Source organism: Bos mutus, chromosome 8 (genome assembly GCF_027580195.1).
Source record: "Bos mutus isolate GX-2022 chromosome 8, NWIPB_WYAK_1.1, whole genome shotgun sequence".
Taxonomy (NCBI): domain Eukaryota; kingdom Metazoa; phylum Chordata; class Mammalia; order Artiodactyla; family Bovidae; genus Bos; species Bos mutus.
This window is the reverse complement of record NC_091624.1, coordinates 34,881,667-34,904,387: the sequence shown is the minus strand read 5'-3', so window position 1 is coordinate 34,904,387 and position 22,721 is coordinate 34,881,667.

The window sequence follows — 22,721 nt, the reverse complement described above, 5'->3', positions numbered from 1 at the left end:
CTTACCCTAAAAATGGCATTTTTAGTTGCACGCATTAAGCATATGAAAGCCCAGGTGAGACTCCGTAGCACTTAGTTGTAGACCATCAAATGGTGGACAAAACAGGTTAGAATTCAAGAGTGGTGGTTACAAGGACATGCTGTTGGCTAAATTCTGCTCTTCCTCTCTATTTCCTCTCTGTTTCCTCCCTCCCTTTTACTCTTCCCCTCCTTCCTTCTTTTCATCCTTCCATATCAGAATTCTTTCTCAGGATGGGAGGGATTGGCAGATTTTCTACTAAATTTGGGGAGTAAAAAGAAAAAGGAACACTTTCTATTACTCTTTGAATACTCCTGAAGCAAATGTGTGGGTTTTTCTACACCAGATAATTCTCCAGTTCTCTGTGGATGCTGACTGGGTGCCTACAGTTTAACTCAGTTTTGACACTAACTGCTAACGGTTAGTGCAGACCCCACAAGATTGTCCCTACTCCAGACCCCACTTGTACTTGAGTTGTCAGTTGTATTTCTGACCGCCAGTGCACAGGATCCTGTATCATCAGTTCTCACTAATCATGGAAGGTCACATGTCCTGGTGCCCCCCAGAGGATGAGGGAGTTGTGTGAGTTTTGTGAGCAGCTCTATAAAATTATTGTATCTGAAGGGAGGGTTGTGGGAACCACCACCTTCAAACTGGTCTCATAAAAGATGTTTCAAAGGATATAGGTGAACATCCAGATGAAAAAGGACATAGGGCAAAATGTGGGGAAGAGGCATAGAGCCTGCATGCCTCCCAGCACCTCCACTTGTCCTGGAAGCTCAGGACAACCTGGAAGCTCTCTGAAACCTGTACTTTAGAGATTTTTTAAATAGAGGCATCATCACATAAGCATGATTGGCTATTAATTCAACCTCCAGCTCTTCTCCCCTCCCAAGAGGATGGGAGTTAAGTGTGACTGAAAGTTCCAAGCTTCTGATCATGCTTGGTCTCTCTGGTGATCAGTCCTCATTCAGGAGCCTACCTGGAGTCACTTCACTAGAACAAAAGATGGTCCTATTGAAAGTTTGTTGCTGAACCATGAAAGATGCCAGGATTCTCGGCCACTGGAGGAGAAGAATTCAATCTGGGGCCAGTGTCGAGGCTTGATAGCTCAGAGCTGTTGTAATAAAGTTTTATTAAAGTATAAAAGATATCAATGAAGCTTCTGACATAGACATCAGAAGGGGGCAGAAAGAGCGCCCCCCTGCTAGTCTTTAGCAGTATGTTATATACCTATCAGCAAGTTGTTAATTAGAGAAAAGAAATGTCTCCAAATTCAGAGTGGCACCAGGCCCCTCACCCACAACATGCATTTTGAGATAACATTGGCAACAAGGTGAGTCATCCGGGCCATGAAATGATTGACATGAATCTTGAGGAAAGGCAGGTTTCCAAGTAAATATATAGTTTCATTAACATAGATTAGGAAAACAACGTATGAGTAAAACATACTAGCTTGTTGAGCCCTTATTGTTTCTGAGTCTTAAGCAGAACCGACTTGAAGAAAGACAAAGTCTAGGGTAAATACATAGTTCATTAACATAGTTTAAGAAAAAACATTTCCATAAGAAAAATGCATTGGTTAGCTCAAGGTTTGAGAAAAGTTCAGGTGGAACCGGGTGTCATCATGGCAACCCAGAATTTTAAGAGAAACCTCCTTTTGATTTTGTATAGAAAAGGGAAAAAAAATCTGACACTTGTAGTTTGTTTCCTCCTGCCACTTAAGAGAGATATAAAAAACTGTCTGACACTTGCAGCCTATTTTCTCTGTTTGGAGACCCCTAGCCTTCTTGCCTGTTACCCTCTCACTATTGCTCAGGAAATTACATGGGCTCTGTGTCAAAACCAGGGTCAAAGATCAACTATTAGAACAAGACACTCATAGTACCTTTATCACTCAGAAAATGACAAGAGATTTGGGAGCTCTGTTTCTGGAACTGGGGGCAGAAACCAAATACACACACATACACACACACACACACACACACACATTTCTTATTATGTCACAGGGACACTGAGGCCTAAACATCATTTCAGTGATTCTCTTTGCCCCAAGTAGTCCAAGGTATGGCAATAGACATGTATCACAGTCACCCTTGATATTTGGGTCCATCCAACACTTGATAGATTCATGTCCTGAGTGGCCACCCGGGCCAGTGACATGTGCCAAGTCCAGAAGCTCTGGGACAAAGTTCAGAGAGAGAAGAGAGACTTCCTGAATGAGTCCTCCAGCTGTGTGACTCCCCACATCTCAGCCTCACTTCTGTTACCAAGGTTGTGCTGCCAGGAAGGCTGTACAGCTGAACCAAACGGTTACCACGAAATTCATCTTTATTACTGCTTTCCCTGTAGTGTAGATACTTGGAGTTTATTGAGTTATCACATCACATTTGGTAGTTTATGTGCACGTTGGCTGTCATGGATGATCTTTCTAGTCTAGAACAGTCAACAAACACTTATGATATGCCTGTGTGGGAAATGCTGCCCTGGCCCTTTGGATGGCAAAGGGATGAGGTTGGAAATAAAGCATGACCTCAAGATGCTTCTAAGGTAGTGCAAGGTTAAAATGTACCTCTAAGATGAAGGAGAAAGTGGTGTGTACTTTAAGAGAAGCACAGAGAAAACAGAGCAGTCTACAAGTCGAGAGCAAAGAAAGTTGATTTCAACCGTAAGGGTGGGGGAAAACTTCCTATAAAGGTGAAGATTAAATCCAGTCCAGCAGACTAGGTAGAATTTGAATACATAAAAGTGGATTGTAGATGGGACTAAAAGTTAAGGAGGACAATTGTGGGCACACAGAGGAAGCAGGAGAGCCAGGGGAATGGGAGCAGACAGACTGCAGTGTTGGTGCAGAGATGAAAACTTGGTGGAGAGGTGATCTGGGGACAGATTGTCGCCTAGTAATGGCTCACTGCCCAACACTCATAGAAGCCAACACTATGGCACTTTGAGAAAAGAAAGTGCTTTATTTGCAAGGTCAGCTGCCAAGGAGAGAGGAAGCAACTATCTCAAATCTGTCTCACTGATTCAGGGTTTAAGGCAAAATTTTAGAGTTTAGGGGAATTTCAAATTTGGAAACTGATTGGCTAGTCTTGAATCAGATTGTAGGAGCTACCTGTGCTGCTGGAATCCAGATTCTCCTTACTAAAAGACTTCTCACCTTAAAAAAGGGCTCTGGTGGCAAGATTTCTTGCTCTCAGAGATCCATATACTTAAGATTAAGTTCCATATACTTAAGTTTCATGTACTTAAGGTTCTTTGTTCTGAGGTCATCCTAGAGACATGGATTTCCATTTTGCACATGCACAGCTCTATTTCTGTAAAACAACTCCAGGTTCAATCTGTTTCAGGGAAGAAAAGCCAGGGTAAGCTGCTCAATGTTTTGCCCACTGTTTCAGGATGCTGCTGGACTTTGGCTGTAAGTGAAGGGGTTGAAGTGGTATGAGTGCCAGGATAATAACTTGGGTAATTTCAGGCAGACTGGAAAAGTGAATTTGGGTTGAGTTGGCTGGATTTGTGCTCTTCAACAAACTTTTTATCTCCATCTTGTGAGGAACCCAAAATGCCTCCTCAGGTAGTGTCTTGTTGTAGCCATCTTCTTCTTGTATCAGACTCATTTCTTTGCCCAGGACAAATCCTTTGTATTTTGTTCTGTAACTGCTATGCCCACCGTTGTATTTCAGGAGGAACAGCTCCCAGTAGTCGAGAGTGTGTCACCTGCCAGGCACCTTAACTCCCCAAGGTGGTATTTCATTTAATTCTCTTCAAAACCTAATGTGGGAAAATGTTTTCTGTATTTTTCAGACAAAGAAACTGAGTCCTAGTGTGGTTACCTGTATTGTAAGATTAAACCTGGATGTGGCAGAAAAATGATTTGCTCCTGCCATACTCTGCCCATTCTTCTATCCAAGCTCTCAGAGCTTTTAATGTTGATAAATATTAATAGCTGACAATGTGTGCTCAACACAGCACATGCATTAACTCACAGAAATAATATAAACAAAGTCCTGCTGTTATTATTACTACTTGTGAAAGCTGCTCAGTCTTGTCTGACTCTGTGACCCCCATGGACTGTACAGGGCCTTTCTCCAGGCCAGAATACTAGACTGGAGTGGGTAGCCTTTCCCTTCGGATCTTCCCAACCCAGGGATTAAACCCAGGTCTCTCTCATTTGCAGGTGGATTCTTTACCAGCTGAGCCACAAGGGAAGCCCAAGAACACTGGAGTGGGTAGCCTATCCCTTCTCCAGCAGATCTTTCTGACCCAGGAATTGAACCAGGGTCTCCTGCATTGCAGGCTGATTCTTTACAAACTGAACTTCAGTGAAGCCCTTTTACTACTTAAAAAATGAGAAAACTGCCTTAAAGATTCATATAGTTTGCCCAAGGTCACAAAGCTACCAAGTGGCAAAAACCAGTATTTGAGCCCAGGCTCAAAGCACATGGTCTTAACAACTCTGTTATAATTGATTACTAGCTATGCTAATGCAGGCATCAGGCTCTAGCAGAGTGTGAGGAAGCCAGTGGCCATTTACATATTTTTGAATGTTCTATGAAAGAAACTGAGTAAAGGAATGAATGCGTGGATGAAATCAGAATGAATGAGTAAGGCGTGTATGACACCAAGCTTGAGTTCTTCATTTTTCCCCAGGACACTATGCTAGGACTTTTGACAGCTGGAATGGCCACAGGTGTGGCAATAGGGCCAGATTCTAAATATCAGATTTTTGTTAACTGATATTTGTCTATAGAAACACATTTTAAAATACCATTTCCTAGTGCTAAACTATGTATACTGCATGCTTCAGTAGTACTAATTCAATTAGGAGTAATCTGTAAACAATCACAAATATGTAGGGGCATTTTGGTAGTTTTTTAAAACTAAACTTTACTTCTTACTATAACAAAGAAGAACAAACCTGACTCCATATTGAATCTATTCCTTTTGCTCTAACCTTTGTGCTCTCTTGCCTGTGCTTAGTCATGCTGGATTTGCACCTTAGTAAAAGAATGTCACCTACTTGATAGCCCATTCTCAAGGCTCTGGCCTTTAAGAATATAATACTTTTCCATTTATACAGAGATAAAAAGTTGCAAAGGAAATAAAAAGTCCAAGAGCGAAGAAGAAGCTCTAGCAAGATGGTAGGAGGGGCAAAACCGTGTTTAGAATCAAACCCCATACCTGTCAGAGATGCTCAGAGGACTCAAACAAACCTTGTGTGCACCAGGACCTAGAGACCCCACAGAGACTGAGACAGAACTGTGTTTGAGTGTCTCCAGTGGAGGTGCGGGTCAGCAGTGGACTGCTGCAGGGGCAAGGGATCTGGGTGTAGTAGACCTGGGTATGGCATAAGCCCTCTTGGAGGAGGGCACCATTAACCCCACCATAGAGCCTCCAGAACTTACACAGGACTGGGAAACAGACTCCTGGAGGGCATAAACAAAACCTGTGCACACCAGGACCTGAGAGAAAGGAGCAGTGACCCCACAAGAAACTGAGCCAGACTTGCCTGTGAGTGTCCAGGAGTCTCCATTGGAGGCATGAGTCAGTGGTGGCCTGCTGCAGGGTTTGGGGCACTGACCTTTTGAAGGAGGTCCTTATTATCTTCATTACCTCCACCATAGTTTGGCCTCAGGTAAATAATGGAGGGAACACAGCCCCACCCATCAACAGAAAATTGGATTAAAGATTTACTGAGCGTGGTCCTGCGGATCAGAACAAGACCCAGGTTCCCCCTCAGTTAGTCTCTCCCATCAGGAAGCTTCCATAAGCCTCTTATCCTTCTCCATCAGGGCAGACAGATTGAAAACCACAATCACAGAAAACTAACCAATCTGATCACGTGGAACATAGCCTTTTCTAACTCAGTGAAACTACGATCCATGCTGTGTAGGGCCACCCAAGGCAGATGGGTCATGGTGGAGAGTTCTGACAAAACATGGCCCACTGCAGAAGGGAATGGCAAACCACTTCAGTATTCTTGCCTTGAGAACCCCATGAACAGTATGAAAAGGCAAAAAGGTATGATCCTGAAAGATGAACTCCCCAGGTCAGTAGGTGCCCAATATGCTACTGGAGAAGAGTGGAGAAATAAATCCAGAAAGAATGAAGAGATGGAGCCAGAGCAAAACCAACACGCAGTTGTGGATGTGACTGGTGATGGAAGTAAAGTCCAATGCTGTAAAGAGTAATATTGCATCAGAACCTGGAATGTTAGGTCCATGAATCAAGGCAAATTGGAAGTGGTCAAACAGGAGATGGCAAGAATCGATATTTCAGGAATCAGTGAACTAAAATGGACTGGAATGGGTAACTTAAACTCAGGCCATTATATCTAATACAGTGGGCAAGAATCTCTTAGAAGAAATGGAGTAGCCATCATAGTTAACAAAAGAGTCTGAAATGCAGTACTTGGATGCAATCTCAAAAATGACAGAATGATCTCTGTTTTCAAGGCAAACCATTCAATATCACAGTAATCCAAGTCTATGTCCCAACCAGTAATGCTGAAGAAGCTGAAGTTGAACAGTTCTGTGAAGACCTACAAGACCTTCTAGAACTAACACACAAAGAAGATATCCTTTTCATTATAGTGGACTGGAATGCAAAAGTAGGAAGTCAAGAAATACCTGGAGTAACAAGCAAACTTGGCCTTGGAGTATAAAATGAAGCAGGGCAAAGGGTAACAGAGTTTTGCCAAGAGAACTCACTGGTCATAGCAAACACCCTCTTTCAACAACACAAGAGAAGACTCTACATGTGGAAATCACCAGATGGTCAATACCAAAATCAGATTGATTATATTATTTGCAGCCAAAGATAGAGAAGCTATATACAATCAGCAAAAACAAGACCGGGAGCTGACTGTGGCTCAGATCATGAACTCTTTATTGCCAGATTCAGAGTTACATTGAAGAAAGTAGGGAAAACCACTAGACCATTCAGGTATGACCTAAATCAAATCCCTTATGATTATGCAGTGAAAGTGAGAAATAGATTCAAGGGATTAGATCTCATAGACAGAGTGCCTGATGGAGGTTCGTGACATTGTACAGGAGACAGGGATCAAGACCATTTCCAAGAAAAAGTAATGCAAAAAAGGCAAAATGGTTGTCTGACAAGGCCTTACAAAGAGCTGTGAATAGAAGGGAAGCAAAAGGCAAAGGAGAAAAGGAAAGATAAACCCATTTGAATGGAGACTTCCAAAGAATAGCAAGGAGAAATAAGAAAGCCTTCCTCAGTGATCACTACAAAGAAATAGAGAAAAACAATAGAATGGGAAAGACTAGAGATCTCGTCAAGAAAATTAGTAATAACAAGGGAATGTTTCATGCAAAGATGGGCACAATAAAGGACAGAAATGGCATGGACCTAAAGAAGCAGAAGATATTAAGAAGAGGTGGCAAGAATACACAGAGAAACTATACAAGAAAGATCTTCATGACCCAGATAATCATGATGGTGTGATCACTCACCTAGAGCCAGACATCCTGGAATGCGAAGTCAAGTAGGCCTTAGGAAGTATCACTATGAACAAGGCTAGTGGATGTGATGGAATTCCAGTTGAGCTATTCCAAATCCTAAAAGATGATGCTGTGAAAATGTTACACTCAATACGCCAGCAAATTTGGAAAACTCAGCAGTGGCCACAGGACTTGGAAAGGTAAATTTTCATTCCAATCCCAAAGAAAGGCAATGCCAAAGAATGTGCAAACTACCACACAATTGCACTCATCTCACACACTAGTAAAGTAATGCTCAAAATTCTCCAAGCCAGGCTTCAGCAATACACGAACCGTGAACTTCCATATGTTCAAGCTGGATTTAGAAAAGGCAGAGGAACCAGAGATCAAATTGCCAACATCCACTGGATCATCAAAAAAGCAAGAGTTCCAGAAAAACATCTACTTCTGTTTTATTGACTATGCCAAAGCCTTTGATTGTGTGGATCACAACAAACTGGAAAATTCTTTAAGAGATGGGAATAACAGACCACTTTACCTGCCTCTTGAGAAATCTGTATGCAGGTCAGGAAGCAACAGTTAGAACTGGACGTGGAACAGCAGACTGGTTCCAAAATGGGAAAGGAGTACATTAAGGCTGTATATTGTCACCTTGCTTTTTTAACTTATATGCAAAGTACATCATGAGCAATGCTGGCTTGGATGAAGCACAAGATAGAATCAAGATTTCTGGGAGAAATACCAATAACCTCAGATATGCAGATGACACCACCCTTATGGCAGAAAGTGAAGAAGAACTAAAGAACCTTTTGATGAAAGTGAAAGAGGAGAGTGAAAAAGTTGGCTTAAAACTTAACATTCAGAAGACTAAGATCATGGCATCAGGTCCCATTACTTCATGGCAAATAGATGGGGAAACAGTGGAAACAGTAAGAGACTATTTTCTCAGCCAGCAAAAAAACACGTTCTTTCTAATGAGATTCAATAAGGCCATCAGCAAAGGTATTAGCATAGACATTACTTTGCCAAAAAAGGTCTGTCTAGTCAAGGGTATGGTTTTTCCAGTGGTCATGTATGGATTTGAAAGTTGGACTATAAAAAGAACTGAGTGCTGAAGAATCGATGCTTTTGAACTGTGGTGTTGGAGAAGACTCTTGAGAGTCCCTTGAACTGCAAGGAGATCCAACCAGTCCATTCTAAAGGAAATCAGTCCTGGGTGTTCTTTGGAAGAAATGATGCTAAAGCTGAAACTCCAGCACTTTGGCCACCTGATGTGAAGAACTGACTCATTGGAAAAGACCCTGATGCTTGGAAAGATTGAAGGTGAGAGGAGAAGGGGATGACAGAGGATGAGATTGCTGGACGGCATCACCAACTCAATGGACATGAGTAAACCCCGGGAGCTGGTGATGGACAGAGAGGCCTGGCATGCTGCAGTCCATGGGGTCGCAAAGAGTCAGACACGACTGAGAGACTGAACTGAACTGAACTGAGGGGTTTTGGGAGGAAGACTATAGAGGTAAAGTGTCCTTCTTGTTACAATGTATCAATACTATTACCGAATTTTTAAAGCTAACTCTTTAATTTTTTAATTTATAGCATCAGTAGCTTCATGAATTTTCTTTTATGCTTTTGCTGATGGCCTTACTGAATCTCATTGGAGAGAACGTGTTTTTTTTTTTTTTTTTTGCTAGCTTATCAGGTCCTGCTGCTGCCGCCGCTAAGTCACTTAAGTCGTGTCAGACTCTGTGCGACTCCATAGATGACAGCCCACCAGGCTCCCCTGTTCCTGGGATTCTCCAAGCAAGAACACTGGAGTGGGTTGTCATTTCCTTCTCCAATGCATAAAAGTGAAAAGTGAAAGTGAAGTCACTTAGTCGTGTCTGACTCTTAATGACCCCATGGGCTGCAGCTTACCAGGCTCTTCAGTCCATGGGATTTTCCAGGCAAGAGTACTGGAGTGGATTGCCATTGCCTTCTCCTATCAGGTCCTAGCTAAGTCTTAATAGCAGAATATTTTGAAGGGGTTCTCTATACTGAGTTTTGCCCCAGCTGGCTAACACAGCCTTGGCTGTACTAGTCATGTAAGTTTTACTCCATTGAGATGTAGAACACTTTTTAAAAAACGCTGCTAACAGGTAAATGGAAGCATTTCTAGTTCTTAAAGGTGCAGCTACTATCCAAGGTCTCTTATATTTATATTATACTTATATTTATATATTTATATATATTATACTTATATTTATATAAGTATAAACCATGTGTCTCATAGATGGCCCCCAAATTCCATGTTCACTTATTTTTTAAGACTATAAAACTACCAGTAAAGATAATCTCCAAATTGCTGTTGCTTGTAGACTTTCACTATCTCTGGGCACAAAACCCAGCATCTCTCATGAACTTATCCTCACTCAAGCTTCCCTGTCTCTTATCCTGGGAAGGTCCACTTGAAACTATGCCCTGGATCAATAAACTACATCCATATCTCCATTTAATACTACTTTGCTGTGATTATTTGCAATTACCAAGATTTGGAAGCAACCTAACTGTCCATCAATAGGTGAGTGCATAACGAAGATGTGATGCATATATAAAATGGGATACTACTCAGCCATAAAAAAGAACAAAATTTTGCCATTTGGATGAACATGAAAGGCATAATGCCAAGTGAAAGAAATCAGACAGAGAAAGACAAATACTGTATGTTATCACTTATATGCGGGATCTAAAAAACACGACAAACTAGTGAATACAACAAGAAAGAAGCAGATTCACAGATACAGAGAACAAAGTAGTGGTTACAAGTAGGGAGATGGGAAGGAGAGGGGCAGTATAGGGGTAGAGGATTAAGAAGTACAAACTATTAGGCATAGAACAGGCTACAAGGATATATTGTACAACATGGGGAATATAGCCAATATTTGATAATAACTCTAAATGGAGTATAACCTTTAAATATTGTGAATCACTATATTGTACACCTATAACATCTAATATTGTATATCAATTATACTTCAGTGGGGTTTTAACGTTTTATCCATATCTGCTAAAAAACATGTGGTTGTTCAGTTGCTAAAAACATAAAATGCTAAAAACACAAAATGGTTACAAATTTCAGGAAAGCCAGCGATCTTGGATAAACAGAAAGCACTTGGGCAATTTCAAAATGGCAACAATCCTTATTGCCCTTCAAGGGGCCAGATGGAACAAATTTGTTCTGGAGTTTGTCTGACTGCATTTCATTTTGTTTATTTTATTTATTTATTATTTCGGTGTGCATCTGTCTGCACTTACGGGCAACAGCTCTCCTGTAAGACAAGATAGAAGCAGATTGTTTATTGTAGATCTCAACTGAAGGTGCAGATGTTTTGGCTCAGTGAATAATAAACGATTCTTTGACCTATTTTTAATTTTAGTTCATGAAGTAATAGGAAAACACAGCAGGTTTTTGAATGTACTCTTGGAGAGAGACTGAGAGAGAGAGAGAGACAAATTCACTTGATAGTAAATGATTCTGGTTAGGTTCCAGGCCTCCTTTAAGACATCGTCCTTGTTCTCCTTTCCATCATCACTCCTCATCTGAACTTTCACGATTTTGTCTCTCCTGTCCTTGATTCCTCTTCCTGATGGACCTTACTTGTGTTTGGGACATGCTTTTCTGTTGGCATCCGCAACTTTGCCTTGAATGTCAGGGCACAGGGGGAGAAGTGCCTACATCTCCTCCTGCCTGGCTATGCTGATGGAGCCCTGAGGATGTTGAGCACAGCATTAATCCAACCTTCAAGTCAAGAGATTTCCACTTTCCAAAGTGAGACTCAGTTGCTCTGGTTCCTGGAAATGCACATTAACAGATACTACGTGCAACCCAGATGGGCCTGTGGACAGGAGCCGTGCCATCTGGACCTGGCCCAACCAGATAAACCCCTCTACTGGCAGGAGGCAGGCCAGGCCAGGGCAGGGGCTTGGGGCAGCAGGTGTCTTCCAGTGGGCTAGTGTGCCCTTACCTACTTCTGGTGGCTGGGGTCACATAAAATCCTTTGGTTCTTGTCACCTTTGAACCAGGGAACCACATGTACTGCCTCAAGTCTGGCTCCTGATCATTACATGTGGTTGTCTAGATGTGACCGAGAGAATGATGATGATGATGATAAAAATAACAACATATATTCAGTACATAAGAGACAAGGATTGTGCTAAGCATTTATAAACATCGTATCTTTTCATGCCTACAACAGTTCTATCAGAGAAGGACTCTTGCTATTCTCATTTTATGTTAGAGAACTAAGGTTCAGAGAAGCTACATAACTTGTTTAAGATCATCTAGCTAGAAAGAGTCAGGGCAGGGTTTCAAACCAGTTTTGTGAGTTTTGAGCCATTCTTTGTCAACTCTGCTATGTTAAATTAAACCAAAGAAATCTAATGTCCAGGTGCTGAGGGTTGTGGATGTGGGCACATATTTGTCTTGTGTGTGTACAAGAGACACAAGTGCATACATGTGTCTTTGTGTTCATGTCTATGTACGGATGTATATGTGCACTGCTTGTACAAGTGTCTCTTTGCCTATGTGTGTAAATTTATGTGTGTTGTATGTATGCATACATACATGCATTTGTGTGCACACCTGTTTATTTGTCAACATATATGTTTTTGTGTGTTTCTATGTGCATATGTGTGCTTCCCAGGAGGTACTAGTGGTAAAGAACCTGCCTTCCAATGAAACAGACATAAGAGACATGGGTTTGATCCCTGGGTCAGGAAGATCCCCTCAAGGAGGGTATGGCAACCCACTCCAGTATTCTTGGCTGGAGAATCCCATGGACGGAGGAGCCTGGTGGGCTACTGTCCTCAGGGTCACAAAGATTCGGACATGACTGAAGCAACTTGCACACACGCACGCACACGTGCATATGTATGAAAGTGTATGCATGAATGCATAAATGTGCGATTTTATAGCCCAGCAAAAATGCCCCTGAGAAAGAACCTTGCTAAAAATAAAAGTTTGATGTTTCAGTCATGTGCACACATTTTCTACAGAAAATGGCTGTAGGACATGCTAAATCATAGTCTGTCCTGATTAAATGGTTGGGGGTGGCTCAGCAGAGTCAGCGGGAGTGAGGCATGTTATGTAAGTGCTGGGTCCTCTCCAGCCATCCATGCATCCTCCACTTCTGATGATTCTGAATCCAGGGTGCTTTGGCTACATTTTTTTCTGAAAGTGAAAGTGAGAGTGTTGGTCACTCAGTTGTGTCCAACTCTTTGTGACTCCATGAACTGTAGCTCACCAGGTTCCTCTGTCCATGGAATTCTCCAGGCAAGAATACTGTAGTGGGGAGCCACTCCCTTCTCCAGGGGATCTTCCCCACCCAGGGATTAAACCCAAGTCCCCTGCCTTGCAGGCAGATTCTTTACTTTCTGAGCCATCAGAGTGTGGGTTAACTTTTTTATTTGGGGACATTGTGCATTTCTTGAGTAAAATTTGTTTGGATGCTTCTCTTTTTTCCTTCAATCAGATGCACCCTTTTCCAGGACTGTCCTAATAAACACAGCCAGGCCTTGAGAAGCTATTATAAAACTATGTGAGGCCACAATAAGATGGAGGTCTCGTAATTCCACTGTGGGTTTAAGAAATGCCAAGTGACAGAAACCTGAGAATACTCTTCATTTTCTTAAGCTAGGAGAATGCAATTATAACATGACTCACTTTACCACATGTGTTCATATGCATCCTCATGTGCATCCATGTGGATAATGGGTTCTTCAACGTTTCAGCAGAGGGTTTAAAATCAAGACACTGTGCTAAGTGCTGCAGGCTGCATGCCAGTTAGGAAACTCCTCATTGTAGGCTGTAAAATATTAGTTGGGTACCACGGTAGGGGAGCCGTGGGAGCATTGAGCCTTGACAAGGGTGAGGATTTTATCACTGGCATGTTTGAGTATTGCTGGTACATAGAGATGATAAAAAGCAGATGAACTTTTAGTTGGCTTTATTACAGTTTTTGAATTCTCTGTGGACCACACACACACTCTCCCCTACAACCCAAACCTGGGCAGACTTGCCTTACCGCTCCTCTGTTTGATTCATCACTGCGAAACACATCTTACAGTGAGGAAAGTTCATTTTCTCATGAAATAAAGTCTGGCATCAAATAGTTCCAGGGTTGCTTTGGCAACTAAGTAATATCAACAAAAATTCAGAATCTTTCTATTTGTCATTCCTCTCAACATCCTGGCAACATCATCAGGCTTGCCTCTCATGACCCAAGAGGCCATTAGGTAGAGATAAGACAATGTCTGGGCCAAGAAGAGATGAATTTCCTCCAATGTTTCTTTAAACAGAGAGAACCATTGTCCAGGGGGACAACCCAGAAAGTTTTTGCAGAGGTCCCATTGTCCAGGATTGGGTGATATGAGCATGAATTAGTTCAGGGGTTGGCAAACTCTTGACACTATAGCCCAGGGGTCCCCAACCTTCAGAATCTAATGTCTGATGATCTGAAGTGGAGTTGATAGAATAATAATAGAAACAGAGTGCACAGTAAATGCAATGCACCAGAACCATCCCCAAACCAGCCCCTCAATCCCAGTTCATGGAAAACTTGTCTTCTTGTCTTCAAACTGGTTCAGTTTAGTTCAGTTCAGTCACTCAGTCGTGCCCAACTCTTTGTGACCCCATGAACCGCAGCATGCCAGGCCTCCCTGTCCATCACCAACTCCTAGAGTTTACCCAAACTCATGTCCATTGAGTCGGTGATGCCATCCAACCATCTCATCCTCTGTTGTCCCCTTCTCCTCCTGCCCTCAATCTTTCTCACCATCAGGGTCTTTTCAAATGAGTCAGCTCTTCACATCAGGTGGCCAAAGTACTGGAGTTTCAGCTTCAACATCAGTCCTTCCAGTGAACACCCAGGACCGATCTCCTTTAGGATGAACTGGTTGGATCTCCTTGCAGTCTGAGGGACTCTCAAGAGTCTTTTCCAACACCACAGTTCAAAAGCATCAATTCTTCTGCGCTCAGCTTTCTTTATAGTCTAACTCTCATATCCATACATGACTACTGGAAAAATCATAGCCTTACTAGATGGACCTTTGTTGACAAAGTAATGTCTCTGTTTTAATTTCATGGCTGCAATCACCATCTGCAGTGATTTTGGAGCCCCCAAAATAAAGTCTGTCACTGTTTCCCCATCTATTTGCCATGAAGTGATGGGACCTGATGCCATGATCTTAGTCTTCTGAATGTTAAGTTTTAAGCCAATTTTTTAACTTTCCTCTTTCATTTTCATCAAGAGGCTCTTTAGTTCTTCTTCGCTTTCTGCCATAAGGGTGGTGTCATCTACATATCTGAGGTTATTGATATTTCTCCCGGCAATCTTGATTCCTGGTTGTGCTTCTTCCAGCCCAGCGTTTCTCATGATGTACTCTGCATATAAGTTAAATAAGCAGGGTGACAATATACAGCCTTGATGTACTCCTTTTCCTATTTGGAATCAGTCTGTTGTTCCATGTCCAGTTCTAACTGTTGCTTCCTGACCTGCATACAGGTTTCTCAAGAGACGGGTCAGGTGGTCTGGTATTCCCACCTCCTTCAGAATTTTCAAACTGGTTACTGGTGACAAAAAGTTTAGAGGCCGCTGCTCTAGCCCAAAGGTCGAAACTAGCCAGCCACCTGTTTTGGTTCAGCCCTCAAGCTAAGAATGTTTTTTGCATTTTTAAATAGTTGGAAAAAGTCAAAAGAGAAATCATATTTAATTACATGAAAATTGAAATAATTCAGAGTTCAGTGTCCATAAATAAAGTATTATTGGAATACAGCCATGCTCAATTGATTATGCATTGACTAAGGTTGCTTCCACTGTCCAGTGACTGAGGCCACTCTGGAGAGAATACTTAGTATTTACTGAAAATACTTACTATCTGGCCCTTTACAGAAAGAATTTGCTGACCTCTGAGCTGTCTGAATAGATGGCTGGGGGCACCTGGCATTTTCAGCCTCTATGATGGGCTGCTTACAGAGATTTAAGTGACTTGGCCAAGGCTACTCAGCAAGTGTCACAGATTCTGCGGGCAGACCTATCTGTTTTGTCAATTTAGTAACATGATATACAGGTATTTGACCAGCAAAATTGATTTTATTTGGGAATAGCAGAGGAGTTGCAACTCCAGAGGTGTAGACTATGGTGGATCAGAGGCAAATCCAGAGAACTAGGAAGGGGTTCTTGCTTCTATAGGGAAAAGGGAGGAGTTGGGAGGGGCTGTGATAACCAAGGAGTCCATTGGAAGAAGCTGGGCAACCAAAGTATAAAGACTTCTCATTGGCTGGGCTGCTACAGTCTAGGCTGTCCTGAGGCAGAGTTTTCTTCTTCCTATTGGATAGTAAAGTAAGAGCACCTTCTTGTCACAGATGTAGGTGTTTGTTTCATCCTTTTTGGAGTAATTGGCAGGTGCACAGTGGGATATGAGAACTCGAACTACAGGCCTATCCTGCCTGATTTTAGCTGTGCCAGCCTGCATTATAAGTTGCTTCAGTTGTGCCTGATTCTGTGTGAATCTGTGAACATAGCCTCTGAGGTTTTTTTAGTCCCACAACTTTCTTACTCTTTGTCCTGTGATGTCCAAGAGGTGAACCTTTAACAATGAGGTGAAATTGTTCTATGGAACAGCATGAGCAAAGCAGAGTTTAGAAGTTACATGGGATGGCAAAGAGTATGAAAAAGGTGCAGCTAGAAAAGATTTAGCTAGAAAAAGATATTGCAGGAGATTAGGCTAGAGCCAGATTGTGGAGGGCCTTGACTGTTGGGCTAAAAAGAACTTTATTCTGTTGAAATGGAAGGCTTTTTTGAGGAAGAGATGAACTGTTTTGAGATCATAATTCTGATGAAGATGTGACAGATAGGATAAATGTCTGATGACGTGATTTTCTTTTTTTCTAATTTTTACAATGTTGTGTTAGCTCTTTCATCAAATACCAACATTAGAAAGGGATCCCACCAATCCTTTATAAAATTCAGGGAGGTACAGTGTTATGAAATGGGCTTGAAGGTGTATTTTGCTTGGCCTCACAAAGATTTTTCTTAACGGAAATAAACTATTAACCGGAAGACTAATGTAAAAATATGACTTCTAGCTTCTCTCAAATATATAGGGACATCTGGCAATCAATTTCACATTTTTGCATGACAGAAATTGGCTGGGGTTGAGTTGGAACTGATGTTTTTAGATTCTCCATAGTCATTACCATTGCTTATTATTCTCTTGACATGGAGGTCAAGTGTGAGTTGCTATTTACAATTACTGTGTTTTAGGGAAATGCAAGTTGCTGTAACAAATGAACCCTGACATTTCAGTGTCCCAATGATATATAGAAATATATCAGGTTATGCATGTAACAACCCAATGTGGCTGTCTCTGGGAGTGGATAGCCTTCCTCCACACAATATTCAGGGTCTCAGACTCCATCTATCTCATGGCTCAGCATTCTAAGCCTTGGAATCCTATGCATGCAAGAGGTGGGTGGGGAAAAATAAAGTGGAGTAGGGTCAGCTTTTTCATAGATTTGGCTCAGGAGTAACACACAGTAGTAAGTGCTTCTGCCAATCGTTTGCTTGATCCCTGGCCTGTGGCTAATGCATTGCTTTAGAACAACAATTTAATGAATATAAAGGGTTGGTTTGGGGTTGTTCTGCTGAATTTTTACCAGCGTCTGGTCACTATATCTATTTACTGACCTCTTAAAGCTCTTCCACCAGCTTCCTCTTGGTTATGTATTTGACTATATGTTTTGTTATCTTTGATTGTATAACAGACAAATTCAAAGTCTCATGGCATAAAAATACCCAATTGATTTATTCTGAGGGTCTGGAGTTTGGGTAAGTAGAACATGAATGACTTGGCTGTGCTTCTCTGTGACTGGGGACTTGACTGGGAAGTCTTGAATGTCTGGGGATCTACTCAAATGACTGGAAGATGGAGATACCTGACAGTTCTTTCATCCACATAGGTGAAGACTGAGCTACTTGAGACTGTTGACGGGGGTGATACACAGTGCCTCATAATGTGCTTGAAGTTTCCTCATAGCATGGCAGCCTCAGGATACTCAGACTTCTTATGTGGTGGTGCATGATTCCAAGAGTGAGTATTTTAACAAGCAAGGTAGAAGCTCCATAACCTTTTAGGATTTAGCCTTCAAAGATTCTATACTATACTATACTTCAATAGCACATTATTGATCAAGACAGACACAAGTCAACCCTGACTCGAAGGGAGGAGACATAGAACCCCACCTGATAGGGTTCTTAATGGAAAGAATGTCAAAACACTTAAGGCCAGGTTTTAAAAATGTATACAGGCTGGCACATTATTTGACATCCCTGTGCACATAACATTAAACAGGCCATTCAACTAAAGGAGTAAAATTTCATCAAAAGTGCAAAATATCTCTAATTTGTGATTTCTCTAATCATCTCTTACCAGCGTGGGGAGATAAAGTGAACAAGGACAATTCTAATTTCCTCCAACTATGATAAATGTCACATACCCCAGGTAATCCACTTAAAAGTTTAGGTTTCTTCTTTTGAATTTTAATGTATTTGACTTTGAGTCAACACAGAATTCCCTCTAGTCTGACATGTGGCTTCTGTTTGCTGTCAAAATGTGTCTAAATCTTCAAGACTCACTATAGACCACCCAGTCCATCTTAGACAGGATTCATAATTCTGAGTACACGTGGGTCTAGATCAGGGTCTTAATTTCAGGTCCACAGATGAAATTCAAGGTGTCCATGACCTTGAATGATGAGACCAATTACATATTTATTTTTACTAACTTCTAACTGAAATTCAGCATTTTTTTCAGTTATGAATATAGGCAACAAACCCCATTAATATTAGCACTAACTAAGATGCTGGGACTTTTCCAGCAAAAAAATAAAGTGATGATACATTCATATATTATTACATTTGTTACAGTTATCTTGAAATACTATTTGTAAGGCGAGTGCAGAGAAAAAGAGTGAACCAGGCAGTCAGGCAAAAGGTAAATTTATTAGAGGGAAAGAGAAGGTGACTGGCCCTTAAGGAGAACCAGTGTCCTCCTTTTCTGGTGGAGTCTTTCTTATATCTTGCCAATGAAAATTCTCTGAAGGGATGGTTAATTTTTAGCCAGTAGTTGAGTCCTGTGGTCATGTAGCCAGAGGTCTGGAATCTGGTGGTCTTGTAACTTTGAGAAGGTAGGAGCCAGTGAGAAAACAGAATGTCATTTGGGCAATTTGGTCAGTCAAGGGTCACTGTGATTTTATCTTTTGTTTGCAAGGTCAGCATAATGAGACATTTTAACAATGAGCCCCCATGTAGACCCTATCACTATTTATGCTCCTCATTACTTTGGAATTATGGTTGTCATTAGTCATGCTAGATTGCATGTGACCACAGTCTTCCTGTCTACAGACACAGGTTCAACAAAGCTGGACAGTTATCCAGACAACTCTGGCCCCAGCCATGGTTCAGCCCCCAGCCCACAAATCCTGTTTTCTCACCTTGTTACCAGTCACATATATTGCTTTGCATTGTTCTCTATCCACAGTTGTTGCAACATAGAAGGAGGTGGGTTATCTTTATTGTTTTGTAACATTTTGCAAAGTTAGTCTCTAAGTCTGAATTCACAGCCCTCCAGAGTGTGGTACACCTGTTCTTCCTGGGATTCTGGAGGTGTCCATGAGTGTAGGTGCAGGCAGGGCTGACAGAGGAGAAACAGTGACTATGGGCACAGGAAGTTGGGAGAGTGGTACAAGTCTTGGTAGCACTTTTATTTGGAAGGTTAGGACTCTTCCCTTTGGACAGGACCATGAAGTGGAGAAAAGCAAGGTTTTACAAAATTATTGTTTTGGGGGCAAGTGATACATGCACGTGGCATAAAATTTAAAAGATAGAAAAATAATTCAGTGAAAAGTACTTATCTTACTCCTATCCCTCAGCCATCTCTTTCCTTCCCTATTGACAACAACTGCCATCAGATTTTCGGGTATAACTCTCCATCTAATGAATTTGTATACAGTCAACACATAACCCACACATATCATGCCTTCATATGGTAAAAGCCTTCTATTGTTTTAATATCTTGAAAACAATGCATTATATTATAAAATTCAAATTCAAATTGTATATTATAAAATTCAATTGTACCAATTTCAAAATGAGAGGCTCCCCAATGCTTCTCCTTGAAGAAAATTCTTTAACTTTTATTTTTTTAGTGTTTCTGATGCCCAGCTCTGTACTTGGAACAAAGTTCATATATCTCTGTTTCTTTACTTACCAACTTTAGATAGGATATAGTATTCTTTATTTTGAAATATTTTAACTAAATCAACCTAAGTTAACAAATGTAATTCCTCTCTTTCCAGTTTTTAAAATAAGCCATTCTTTCCTTTTTTTTTTATACAGCTTTAATAGCTATTACTTTCATAGTGTCAATTTTAATAACATTTGTTTTCTGTTTCACAAATATGATTCATTAGTCTATGCATTGTCCCCACATGTTCATTCTTAATATTAAAATTAATCAAAATTTATGTTTTACTATGTAGATGTTATTTATTGCCAAACTGATTATTGTGATGAGACACTGAGAAAATGAAATATAACCTAACCTGCTGTCACTAGAAGCAATATTAATAATAACATTGATACATATGAAGCACTATCAATTTCACCTTGCTTATTTATTTTTAAAATTTGCCTTAATTAAGATGTAATTGACCCAATATGGCTCCCCAGGTGGCTCAGTGGTAAAGAATCCACTTGCAGTGCAGGATGTGTGGGTTTGATTGATCCCTGGGTTGGGAAGATCCCTTGGAGAAGGAAATGGCAACCCACTCCAGTATTCTTGTCAGAAATCTCATGAACAGAGGAGCCTGGTGGGCTACAGTCAATGTTGCTGCTGCTGCTAAGTCGCTTCAGTCCTGTCCGACTCTGTGTGACCCCACGGACTGCAGCCTACAAGGCTCCTCCGTCCATGGGATTTTCCAGGCAAGAGTACTGGAGTGGGTTGCCATTGCCTTCTCCGACAGTCAATGGGGATCACAAAAGAGCTGAACATGACTTAGTGACTAAAATAACAACAACAAATTGTTTAATTAAAGGTATATATATATACTGTGTTGATTTGATACATTTATATATTGCAATTTCCATTACAACTTAGCTATACATCACACAATTATCATTTCTTTTTCTGTGGTGGGAAAAGATTAAGATATAGTCTCTTAGTAACTATGAACTTTGTACTACAGTATTGTTGACTGTATTCACTATGCTGTGCATTAGTTCTCTAGGACTTATTCATCTACTGATTGGAAGTTTGTGCCCTTAAATAACATCTCCTCAATTCCCCCAGGCCTAGCCTCTGGTAACCACCATTCTGCAATGTTTTTATGAGCTTGGCTTTTCAGATTTCAAATAGAAGTGATATCTTACAGTATTTGTGAAATGTCATACAGAGCAGGACAAATATTGAATGGTATCACTTGTATGTGAAATCTATAAATTCCACTTTGAAGACGAGGATGCAGCGGTCCAAGGGATTAAGAACTTTGCTCAAAATTCACATAGTATTAAGTAGAGCAGAGTGGACAGAATTTGAAACTGAGCAGTAAGATTCTAGAGCCCATAATCTTTAACCACTGTACTATTCTGCCTCTCTAGGCAACAAAATCAAAAGGATTCTCTTGCTTTATGTTCCATAAATTTCCTGTCTCCTAAAATTCCTTGTAGTAAAGACTATATTGAAGCGGTTGAGGTAAAATGTAAGAGTAACCCCTCTACCTTTTCTATAATGATCACCCATCCCAAAGGAAACAAACATGTATAGTGTAGTGGATATCTTTCCAGTCCTCTTGCCATGTAATTTAATGGACTCACATATTGTATCCTTTACCAGTTGACTTGCTTTTTGATTTGGAGATCTTTCAGTATAAAAGTATACTACCTTCTTTTTTAAACAACAGTATAGAATTTCTTTAAATGGGTGTATCATAATATACAAGATCACTCTACCACTGATGGATGTTTGGATTTTCCCCATTTTTCAATATTAAATATGAAGCAGCCAAGAACATCTTAGTTCATGCTATATGGGCACATGTGTCTCTGTAAGATTGGTTGGTAGCAATGAAATTGCTAAAAATGTAGACACGTTTAAAATTGTGATAACTCTTGCCAGATTGCTTCCTTTCACCAAACAAAAGACTTTAAAATGTATACTTCTTCCATGTTGAATGAGAATGCTTGTTTTTTGATATCATCTTCAATACTTGCAATAGTCAATGTTTTCAATATTTTTGCCAAACTGATTGGCAAAAACATTGAAATCTGGCTGTTCATGTGCATTTCTTTATTGTTAATACATTTTACTATCTTTTTATTGACATTTCACCATCTGTTTATTGACATTTGAAATTCTTCTGCAAACTGCCTATTCATAGCCTTTGCTCATTTAACTATTGAGATATGGGCTTCTTGTAGATTTTTTAGGAAATACATATATTTTGGATACTAATCTTTCATTTAGTATGTTGCAATACTTTCCTTCAATGTGTTGCTTGTTTTACACTTTTATTTGTGATATCCTTTGTCATACAGAATTTAAAATTTTTAAGTAGTCAAATCTGTCAATCTAGTAGACATGTTTCAATTAGCATCCTAAACCCAAAATGTCAACACTGCATTTCTTCCTATTTCCCCAGCTACCTTCTCCTCTTGGCCCTTCATTCACTCATTAATTGAACAAATGTTCCAATGCCAGGGGACTACTGAGTTTGTTTTTATTTTTATCACAAGAGTGGCTGGAAAACTTCATGACACATGGTTTTGTAATTTTATATAAAGCATGAGAGAAGTTTGAACACATTTTTTTAAATACAATTAGCATGCAGTTCACTTAGAAGCAGTAAACAATAGACTGTGAGACTGTGTCTTTGCAAGCTGCTGCACTGAAACATCATTGCAAATTACTAAGTATGTTGCCTCAGGATAGCTTTCTCAACCCTGATGTTGTCAAACTTTATTTGATTCTCTTTGGCTCACTAATCTCCAAACCAGACCTCTTTGCAGCCCACAGAGACCCCATTTTTTATTGTGAACACAAGAGTGGGATGTGTGTGAAAGGAATGGTGCAAACGTCTGGACGTGCCCCGGGCAGGTGTTCCCTCACTGCCTGGAGATTGTTCCTGAGTCCTCCTCAAGCTGGAGT